Below are 11,680 nucleotides of genomic sequence, written 5' to 3'. Positions count from 1 at the left end.
TCACAACAAGAGAAAAGGATAAATTGTCAACTATTTATACAAGACAAATGAAAACAGTCAATGTTATAGATTTTGTGTCTGTGTCTCCCCCAGATTCATGTTAAAACCTAATCCCAAGGAGACAATATTAAGCAGTGGGGTCTTTGGGTCGTTAAGTCGTGAGGGTAAAGCCCTTGTGATTGGATTAGTGCCGTGACAAGTAGTACACACGAGGGAACTGGCTCTATCCTATGAACCAGGAGGAGGGCCTTCACCAAAAACCCAACCATGCTGGCACCTTCAGCTCAGACTTCCAGCCTCTGGAACTATGAGAAATAAATGTCTGATAAATTCAGTCACCTGGTCTATGGTATTCTGTTATAGCAGCCTGAACAGCCTAAGACAGTAAACATTAGTAAACTAAAGCCACACATATCAATATGAGTGAATAAATAATTTAAGCAAAGTCACAGAAAAAATATATATACAGTAAGAGTCCATTTAGGTAAAGTTTAAAAACAGACTAAACTCAATGTATTGTTCACTTGTGGATGGCAATACTATAAAGAAAAGCGATGGAAGGGATTTATCACAAAAGTGAGGATAGTGATTATGTCTTGGGTAGAGGAAGAGGATGGGAATGAGGAGGTGCACATAAAGCTACTAGGGTACTAGCAGTGTTCTGTTTCTGAATGTCAATCTGGGTTCTAATGCCTGAGTACTTGCTTGCTTTATTATTCATTATGAACTATAAAGAACTATCATGAACTATAAAGAAAGCAGTATGGTTAAGACAATGACTTTGGAGCCAGACCACCTGGCTCTATCACTGTTAGCTGTGTGACCTTGGGCAGATTACTTAACCTGTCCTGTGCTCCAGTTTCCTCATCTGTTAAATAGTACCTGTCGAATGATGTTGATATATGAACAATAATTAGTTAATATTTATAAAGGGCTGAGAAGACTAGGTAGGTGTTTGCTAAATAGTACACATTTTGCACATTCTTCTGAATATATGACATTTTAAAAAAGCAAATGAAAACAACAAAATATTTGCTATTTTGAAAAATATTGATCATTTTAAGTTGAAACATATACTGCAGAAAACTTAATAGTAAGACTCAGTATATCTTCATGCAATTTAGAGATCTAACTTAAAAGTTACTTCTGAAGGTTTGCTGCTTAAGAAAAGGAAAAAAAGATAGACTGCCCTATAAATTTTTTAAAAACTGGCCTAAGTGATCTTTCCAGGAACATGGGATGCCAAAGGCCAGTGGAGTCATGTCTAAAAAGAATTGAGGAAAAACTGATGTGACTCAAGAATTCCACATGGCCAGTAGTGGATAGAAAAAACCAGAACATGCATAGAAAAAACCAGAACACGTTCTTAAATATGAAAGACTCAGTAATTACAATACTCCTAAACCATTCCTGAAATTGTACATAAACATTTGAACACAGGATTTATCCAGGAATTCCAGAATGATCACTATTAGGAATCTAGTAATATATTAATAGCTCATGGGAAAAAGGGCATATGATCAACCCGATGAATGCTTCAAAGTATTTGATAATATCCAACATCCAATCCTGATTCAAAAACAAAAATATTAGCATTGTACCAAGCATAAGAATAAAACACTAGAAGAACTCACACTAAAAACAGAATCAAGGGAAGGATACTTAACTATTACTGCAACTATTTAATATTGTTTCCAAAGTGTAACCATTTTTAGACAAATGAGAGAGGAGGAAATCTCATTTTTTCCAGATTACATGACTGTCTCTATGGAAAATATAAAATTGTTAAGGTGGCTTTACTCATATTCATTAAGTATTGAAGGCTGGAACTTGAGCACTAAGGATCAAAACTATAGCTCTTTCAGGACTGGATGACATTTCAGATCCTTGCCATTTTGCTCTCATTAAATAAGGACCCTGTCACATGCACAGCATTATGCTTGACCATAATAAGGGTTCAATGATTGTTAGAGGTTATCATTATAATTATTATTTTATGTTAAACAATATACAGCTCTCTCTTGCTTTCCTTTATTCCTAAGCTCCCTTACAGTCTTAGAATGCCTAGTTAACTTACAGGATTTATATAACTTTGGTCCTCATCAGGATATAAGAGTCCCCAGGACCAAGGGGTGTGAGAAGGCACAGATTTTTCAGTATTTATGGCTGGGACTGGCCACAGTAGAGGCCAAGAGCCTGCAGAGTATTTGGCGGGGTTGGGGCTGGGGGGCCAGGGTGTGAGACTTGGGCAGCAGGCCCAGCTCTTCCTAGGGCAAGCTGATTTCTTTCTTTTCTCCTTTTATATTTCTTCCATCCTAATAGTTAAGCTACTCCTTCCATTCAACCAGACTATTGCAGTACTCACCTGACTGGACTTCCTACTTAACACTCTTGCTGCCCTACAGTGCATTCTCCGTATAGCAGCGAGATCGATGTTCTCAACACGATAAATCATTCATTCAATAGCTATTTATTGCGTGAGGCACTGTTCAAGCTGCTAGGGATACAGCAGTGAACAAAACACATTTCTGCCCTGGAGGAACTTATATTTTAGTGAGAGGAAGAAGGGTAGTCAACATAATAAGTAAGTAAAATACTTAGTATTTAAGTGGTACACATTATGGAAAAATAAAAGCAATAAAACAGAAGTAGGGAATATGACGCATAAGGGGAAAAGTTTGTAATTTTAGATTCTTCAGGAAAGGCCTCGCTGACAAGGCGACATTGATGCCAAGACTTTAGGGGCTAAGGAGGGAGTCACAGGACTATCAAAGGGAGAACATCCCAGGCAGAAGGAACCACCAGTGCTGAGAGACTGTGCAAGGATGAACAAACTTTGTGGATTTGCCTATATTTATTATAGTCTTTTAGATTAGCTTTCCTATTAATGGAAGCAAAGATATGTGCGTATACTAACCATTAACAAGGCTCATTATGAAGGTGGCATGAAGGTGGCATGAAGGTAGCCAGAGACTCTGTAAGAGTACATAAATTCTGTGTGTGGTGTGCGTACATACATACATATATATTTATTCACACACACAGCAGTAAATCTGATGATGCCTGGGGAAGAGCTGAGCACAGCACTCAGTGGCCACTTTCCCCTCTTGGTGTTGGACTAACTGGCATTGAAGAAAATCTAGAAAGAACAAGATGTGGAGTTTGCACAACACCATGTTTTCTGGGCTGCATTCTCTTCCTCCACTTTTCTGTGTCTATTTCCTTCTCTCTAATGGGTACCTCTCTGCTCTTGTAAATGCATTCAAGTCTCTACCTCAGTAAAAAACAAATCAGAGGCACTCTACATCTGACTTCTTTCAGTTCCTGCCCTTTCTTCGTTTTCCTTCACAGTTAACTTTGTTGAAAGGATACTCCGTACTTAAAGGTCTTTTTTTTTTTTTTGGCCTTGCCTCACATCTTGTAGGATCTTAGTTCCCCGACCAGGGATTGAACCCAGGCCCTTGGCAGTGAGAGTGAGGAGTCCTTACCACTACATCACCAGGGAATTCCCCTTAAAAGTCTTTACTTGTTTACTTCTTCACTCTTCTCCTGAAGCACATTTCCTGTAGCACCAGAGTGTTCTTCCCTGGGTCACAGGCCACGTCCTCAACACTAAGACCAATAGCATTTCTCATTTCTTACTTGGCACTGTTGCACTCTTCTCTGTTTTTCTCTCTTCCCTTGGCCCAGCTCTCCGTAAGTCTCTCCTCTCCCTCTGACTACTTTTTCTGTCACCTTTGCTAGAGCATCTTTGGCCCCTAGTCAAATGTTATTCCTCAAGATTACATCCTTGCTGCTTTGCCCTTCTTACTCTTCCTGATAACTAAAGATATTCATTGATGTGAGTGTCACAAATATAACTCTCAAAGCTATAGTGTTACCTGATTACTAAAAATTCTACTTGATGTCATCTAATATCACTCAACAAAGATATTAAATACCTACTCTCGCAGACAAATGCTAGGCAGGGGTTATAAATATAAGTAAGCTCGATCATGACCATCAGTGAGCCTACATATTAGTGGCTAGGCAGATATGCAAAGAGACAAGCAAAATACAGTGTGAAATGCAATCATACACAAGTGATGAATCTTTAGGATTCAGCCAACAGAGAAGTTGGAAGGTGGGTAAAAAAGTGGGAGAGGAAAATGCAGCATGAACAATACCTTTGTTTGCCTCTCCTCCTTCCAGAAAACCCATCAATATGACAGTGGAAGAAAGAAAAAGTCATAAATAAATCCATAAAATAATCTAAGGAACAAAGGGAAAAAATGCTGCAAAAGAAAACCAAAACAAAAACAAAACAAAAAACCCCTACGAAAAATATAATTTATATATTCTCATACAGACAAGAGAAGTTAATGCATGTATTTAAAAAGATTTCTATTAAAAAAGAAGGAACATTTAGAGAATGAGAAGGCTCATGGAAATAAAAAATATGATAGTAGAAACACATTTTTTCACAGAACTGAAAGACAAAGTTTCAGGAGATTTTCACATCTCGCACTCTCTCCTTCAAACAATACTATGCAATTTACCACAAGGTCTTCACACCTGCTGCGCCCTGTGCCCACAATATACTCCCACATGGCCCATCACTTTAGTGTCTGTTTAGCAGTCACCTAAAGAAGAGGCCTTCCCTGATCACCCCTATTAAAACAGCACTCCTGTTAACTGATCTACTTCCCTTATGATGCTTTGTTTTCCCACACAGCACCTGACTCTATGATAGTGGTTCCCTCCCTTCTTCCTTCCTGTCTTTTTCCTTCTCCCTCCCTGGCTTCCTTATTAATTTATTTACAATAGCCAGGATATGGAAGCAACCTAAATGCCCATCAACAGATGAATGGATAAAGAAGATGTGGCACATATATACAATGGAATATTACTCAGCCATAAAAAGGAATGAAACTGAGTTATTTGTAGTGAGGTGGATGGACCTAGAGTCTGTCATACAGAGGGAAGTAAGCCAGAAAGAGAAAAACAAATACCGTATGCTAACACATATATATATGGAATGTAAAACAACAACAACAAAAATGGTACTGATGAACGTAGGGGCAGGACAAGAATAAAGACGCAGACATAGAGAATGGTCTTGAGGACACAGGGAGAAGGGGAAGCTGGGACGAAGTGAGAGAGTAGCATGGACATATATACACTACCAAATGTAAAACAGATGGCTAGTGGGAAGCTGCTGCATAACACAAGGAGATCAACTTGATGCTTGGTGATGACCTAGAGGGATGGGATAGGGAGGAGGGTAGGGAGGCTTAAGAGGGATGTATGTGTAAATATAGCTGATTCACTTTGTCGTAGAGCGAAAAATGTACAACACTGTAAAACAATCACACCCCAATAAAGATCTGAGAAAAAAAATTTATTATCTCCCCCACTAGACTGTAAACTCCACATGGAAACTCTGCCTGTTTTGCTCATTGCTCCATCCCCAGTATTAGGAACAGGGCCTAGTGCTCAAAAATCATTTGTTGGTTATTTATCTAAGAATACAAATAGCAATAGTAATTGAAGCCATAGAAATCTGTAACAAAGTTAATGAAAGCTACCTTAAGCAATCATTTTATACCTAAAAATTAGCATTAAAAGGACAAGATAATATTCAAAGTTGTGCAATATATACCAAGAGCCACAGAAATATGTATGTCCTTTGACACAGTGACTCTTCTAGAATCCTGTTCTTTAGAAAGCTTAATGGAAACAAGCAGTGACTTCACAAGATGACTTTTTTCCTATCAATGTTTTTTTTTTTTTACTGATTTCTTTTATTGCTTGTACTTAGATAGCCGTACACTATCCAGAGATCAAAAAAAAAATCTGCCTATCTCTTTAATTTAAACAATGTATGAAAAGAAGTGATCAACACTTTCACATCAAGTAGAAAAGATAAAGGTGTAAAATGCATTTTTTTTCAGAGAAAAGTCCTGATAACATCTAAAAGAGAAATTTCAGTTGCAAGGGGATGAGTAGGCAGATAACAAAGATTACAAAAGATTAAATGCTTAGAGGAGAATGGGATTAAATAGGTAGTAGATTCAGATTAAAAATTTAGGAATCAGAAAGGAAATATATAAAATATAAGGTTACTAGTAAAAATAACAGGGCTAAACTCATTTGTCATTTGTTTTTAAATGTATGAAACACCTATACAACTCAGAGGAAGAAAAATGTTATTTCCTTTTAAAAAGCTGACAGATGTTTAAGTGAATAATGAAGAGGAAGCTATGGATATAGGTAATGGCTGAGAAGAAAGATTCATGAAAGAAAATAAACAGAATAAAGCAGAGGAGGCTAGAAAGACAGGGATTGAAAGTACAGATGAGGGAATTCCCTGGCAGTCCAGTGGTTAGGATTCCACGCTCTCATGGCCAAGGGCCCAAGTTCAATCCCTGGTCAGGGAACTAAGATTCCACAATCTGCACTGCATAGCCAAAAAAAAAAAAAAAAAAGAAAAGAAAGTACAGATGAAGACAGAAGAGGAAATAATAACTGCTAACATTTACTGAATATTCAGTATGTTCCAAGCAATTTAAAAGAGTCACAAATGTAGTTACTCATTTAATACTCTTAAGATATTACCTCCCACAGAGGTAAGGACATATGCAAGACCTCGGCAGGATGAGTGACATCCACAATGTAGAGGCATTTGAGGAAACACACAGCAAATGGTAGAGGTCTCAAGAGACCCAGGGACCTCTGAAGTGACTCCTCCCCAAAGTGACACTCATAGAACAAGTCCTTGCAGCCGATCCTTACCTGGGGAGATGCACCCTAGATGTTCTTTTGTCATCAGGCTCAGTTCTCAATCCAGCTGAGAAATCACATTTGGTTTGGAAAGTTGACGCCCTGCTCGGGAGGAAAAACATGAAATTTGAGTTCTGAACTAAGTATAAAAACCACTCCCAGCATGTGTCTTATCCCTTCCCCTTCAGGGTTTCTGTAACAAAGGAAGGTGTGGCTTCTCAGATTTCCCATTTTTCCAGTCTCTATAGAAAAGACCTTTCACCTTGAAAGAGAGGACACCAAGGAACTACCCTAAATCAATGCCCTTGTAGTATCAGGATTTAAGTCCAAATTCGCCAATTTCAGAGGCTGTACAAGATGTCAATAGCAGGAAAGATGGCAATAAGTAGGTTTTGAGTTACAAGGAGAAGTCCTTACCCAGTGAAACCAGGTTACTGTAGTTTCCCAGCATCATTTTCCCATACAAGTTCCTCTGAGCAGAGTCTAGATGGACCCACTCCTCCCCTGGGAAATCCACAGACACATCCTTGAATGTCACTGATTCTGAAACTATAAATTCCTGCTCAACAAAGGACTATGCAAATAACACTCTCTGAGGGAAGTTAAAAAAAAAATAAGCAGCATTAGAAGGGACAGGATGCATAACATAAGGAGATAAATTCGATGATGGGTGATGACTTCTCTAAGTCCCTCTGGCCAGGATAGGGAGGGTGGGAGGGAGTCACGGGAGGGTGGGGATAGCTGATTCACTTTGGTGTACCTCAAAAATTGGCACAGCAGTGTAAAGCAATTATATTCCAATAAAGAGCTTAAAAAAAAAAAAAAAGGGACAGGATAAAGAGATCTGTGAGAGGAAAATATCCTCCAAAAGAAACTAAACATCTGCAACAAAAACAGACATTATCATGAAATAATCAGAGACAAATATAGAAAGTGCTTTGACATTTAAAAAAAAAGGAAGAGGAGGTATAGGGAGTAATAGGGAAAGATACTGTAGGCTGCTATAGATTAGCACGGGAGAAGAGCAGGTGGTGTTCTGATTGTATCCTATTCACCCCACTGATGAAGGAGGGATTTCCCACCCTACATAGCACAAGATGACCAAATATGTGAAACCCAGCACCAGACAGATGAGACTGACAACACTTCATTAGTCACATATTCTCACAACCTGGGGGAGGAGGACCCTCCACACCATGCAAGATCACTTGGGGGCTGCACTCAGGAACAGTGAACCAGTGGGGCTGTGGGAGGCAGGCTTTGTACTGACAAGAGGGTGAGGTGACCCTTGGTTACCACAGGAAGATGCAATTGGCTTGTCTGAACAATTCTGTGCGATGGTAGGGAGATGAAAACCAAGATCAGGATTAGGAGGGGTGTACCTGGCTAGGCTGACAGGGGAGCTAGCTGGGTGGGGAGCCTTTCCCACTGGGCGGGGGCATATCTGGTGAGTTCAGGGGAACTCACGACTTGGTCTTTGGAGCTCCCTAAGACTCAAAGTTGTAGAGGCAGCACATTGAATTTTAGGCTGTACAATAACTGGGTGGGAATTCCAGTTAACTGGGGGAAAGCACATGCAAACAGGATAAATCTAGAATGTGTTTGGTCTGTGAGACAACCAACAAAATCCCCAGCTTGACTTGAAAATGGCATTTCAAATTTATGAGCCATTTGAGCCTTGTTTTCTAGCCCTAAAACTCTGCAAGCATTTGCTATGTATTTGAGTGTGATGGTTAATTTCATGTGTCAATCTGACTGGGCTAAGGTGTGCCTGGAAAGTTGGTAAAGCATTATTTCCGAGTTTTTCTGTGAGAGTGCTCCCATTTGAATAGGTAGACTGAGTAAGGAATGGGTGGGAGGGTATCATCCCATCCGCTGAGGGCCCAAACAAAACAAAAAGGCTGAGGAAAGGCAAATTTGCTCTCTCGGCTTGAGTGTAGATAGCCATTTCTCCTGCCCTTAGACATAAGTGCTCCTAGTTCTTGAGCCTTCAGACTCTGACCAGGACATGCACCATCGGTCCCTGGATCTCAGGCCTGTGGCTTTGGAGTGGGACTGCAGCACTGGCTTTCCTGGGCCCTCCAGATTGCAGATGGCAATCGTGGGGACTCTTCATCTGCCATATGGTGGGAGCCATTTCCTCATTATCTCTTTCTGTACATCGACATAACGCCTAGTGGTTCTGTCTCTCTGGAGAATGCTAATACAAGGAGGGAACACTGACTGTGTGGCAATCACCATGCATAATAACTCACATTGTGCTCAGTTTTGTACTCATAGGCGAGTCATATGCCTCAGCGCCTTTACTCCAAAGGACAGCCTGCTAAAGTGATATAATTAAAGTCATGATTTTACAGATGAGGAATCTGAGGCTCAAAAAGGTTAAATACTCTCTCCAAGATCATACAGTCAAGCTGTATGATCCAAGGCTATCCAACTCATGCTGTGAGGCCAGGAAAAGACCCTAGCAACCCACAGCAAGCAGGAGAGTGAGAGAAAGACAGAGAGGGAGATGGACAGAGACTCAGGACTGAAGCTCAGGGGAGAGGGGGTTTCAAGGAGGAGGGACTATTCAACACTATCAGAAGCTGGGTGGGTCAAACAGAATGATGATTGAATGTTCATCCTCTAAAAATGATACCTGTTTATATAAGATATATATATATCTTCAATTTGGCTTAATTCACTGTTATAATATATAAATATTAAAAAGTTAAGATTGTAAAATTAAAAAAAGAAAAGAATCTGCTAATTTGAAAATTAGCTACTTTCAGAAGTGTGGTGAAGGAAGAAGTCAGCTTACAGTAGATAATAGGATAAATGGAAGATAAGGACTCACAAGCAGGCAGATGAAATTACTTCAAACTTTTAGTGAAGATAAGAGATAAGACTATGAAAAGATATAAGGAATAAGTTCTGGAAGTGGGAGATTGGGGTTGCCATATATACATTACCAATAAGAAAAAAAATATCAAATTGTACACTTTAAATATATGCAGTTTACTGTATGTCAATTGTATCTCAATAAAAATTCTTTAAGAAAAAAAGGAATAAGTTGTGGAAATAAAGCAATGGAAAAGGTTTTCGTGTAAGGCTGAAGAGCACTGTAATATATGAATAGGCAAAGGGGAGATGATTAGTGGAGAGAAAAGGACTGAAGAGACCAGAAAAGGAATGAAACCAATTTCCAAGCAATTTATGTATTTTACATCCTACTGGCTATGAACTCCAGAAAAAGTGTCACCCCTGAGGTACAGAGTTTATTATATTTCTTTCTACTTCATTATTTTCTTCTAATACTTTTAAATCAATATATCAAAATAGCAAAAAAAAAATGTTAAAAATCACTGACAAATAGTGTCAAGAAAAGTAAAAGTAGATACTAATAGGATATAAATACATGGCCAAATTTTTATTTTATGAAAGGAAAAAAGGAAATAAGAAAAATTATCAGTTCAACAAATTTAAAGAAAGGAGAAGAAAGGAAACAAGAAAGTATAATAATGACAAATCATTAAACAACCAGAAAAAGGCTCGATACATGTATAACAACAAATGTAAATGGGTTGACTTTATCTATTAAAAGGCAAAAACTGTAAAATTGGTTTAAAACACAATTATATGGCACATACAAGAGATACACCTAAAACAGACCAAAAAGTTTTAAAAAACTGGAGTGGTAGAGACAAGATATAGCAGGCAAAAGCAAACAAACAAAAAAGCAGGGAGGAGACCCTATCAGTATCAGATAAGGTAGAATATAAGGAAACAAAACATAAGCCCCTTCTTTGTGAAAAAGATAACAGATCAGAAATATGATACTCTCTTTACAACAATTACTCTACTTTCAATAAATTAATGACAAGGCAATTGCCTTGTTAGCTGAACACACTGGGCAAAATTAAAAGCCCAAATTCAGACCCCTATGAACTATCTGCTGGTCTTCTCCACTCCCCTAGATTCTTCTCATTCCCTTAAGTGCACAACCTACCCCCCACCCCCACCCCACCCCACCCCATGTGCCACAGCTTGTCCCTACTATGAAACGTATCATGGAGCCCTGTGTAGATTAGTACAGAAAGGCATTTTAAAAGGCTAAATGAAACTTAACTGTATCGTTCATAAAAATGTATTTGCTGTTAATCCCTTAAGATGTTGTGTGCCTTTCTCCCTTCTACTTATCATGGCTTTTTTCTCCCCGGCATTATATTAAGCACAGGGTAACTCATGGTGTTTGAAATAAGCAGCTTCATGGGTTTATCTCCTTCATACAGAGGTTTTCTTAAACCTAAAATACAGGCTTTTTTGATATTGTTATTCTTTAAAAAAGGTCAAGTATCAAATGGAATAAATAGGGATATTTTAATAATGAAAGTGTACTTTATAAAGAAGACATGATAGTGATGAAATTTTAGCACCACTACAGCAAAATGTCTTCAGATATAATTCTTAGCAACCCAATTTCTTATTCTTTTATTTTAACAAAGTCACAATCATGGTTCAATCCCAATCACAACAGCAACAAAGAATGAAACATCTCAGAACACACTTACTAAGAATATGCAAGAGCCTCATGGTCAATGTTAACAAAAGCCATAAAGAAAGATCTGAATAAAATGAAGGTAATTTTTTTTTACTCAATAGGAAGAATAAACATTGTAAAGATGGTAATCTTCCTCAAATAGATATAGAGTTAATGAATCCAAATCAAAATTGCATATTTTTTTAGCTGTTTCTGTTAGAACTTGATAATGGTTAATAAAATTGGACCCTAAGGATAAATGTGTAAGTACAGTACAGTAACCCAGATTTTGAAAAGAAAAACAAGGGGGGTGGTTTCTCTATAAAATGACAAAATAAATTCTAAAACAAATAAAATAGCATGTTACTACAGTAGAAATAGAGCAATAGGACAGAA

At 38.3% G+C, this 11,680-nt stretch overlaps 1 protein-coding gene and 1 long non-coding RNA gene across 6 annotated transcripts in view; one reads left to right on the top strand and one right to left on the bottom strand.

Annotated features, from left to right (window-relative positions):
- Positions 1–11,680, bottom strand: part of LOC130836656 (zinc finger protein ZFP2) — a 32,211-nt gene that overhangs the window by 7,331 nt on the left and 13,200 nt on the right. For all 5 annotated transcript variants that reach the window (XM_057709040.1, XM_057709042.1, XM_057709043.1 and 2 more), the window contains one exon: positions 6,775–6,864. The gene's annotated coding sequence lies outside the window, so the exon portion shown is untranslated. The remainder of the gene's footprint in view (positions 1–6,774; positions 6,865–11,680) is intronic.
- The window catches only part of LOC130836658 (uncharacterized), a 30,050-nt gene that overhangs the window by 8,366 nt on the left and 10,004 nt on the right, over positions 1–11,680 (top strand). The gene's annotated exons all lie outside the window — the stretch shown is intronic.

The sequence above is a fragment of the Hippopotamus amphibius genome, chromosome 15 (genome assembly GCF_030028045.1).
Source record: "Hippopotamus amphibius kiboko isolate mHipAmp2 chromosome 15, mHipAmp2.hap2, whole genome shotgun sequence".
In the NCBI taxonomy this organism is placed as follows: domain Eukaryota; kingdom Metazoa; phylum Chordata; class Mammalia; order Artiodactyla; family Hippopotamidae; genus Hippopotamus; species Hippopotamus amphibius.
Note: the sequence above shows the minus strand (reverse complement) of the source record. Positions and strands in the feature narration are given on the sequence as shown.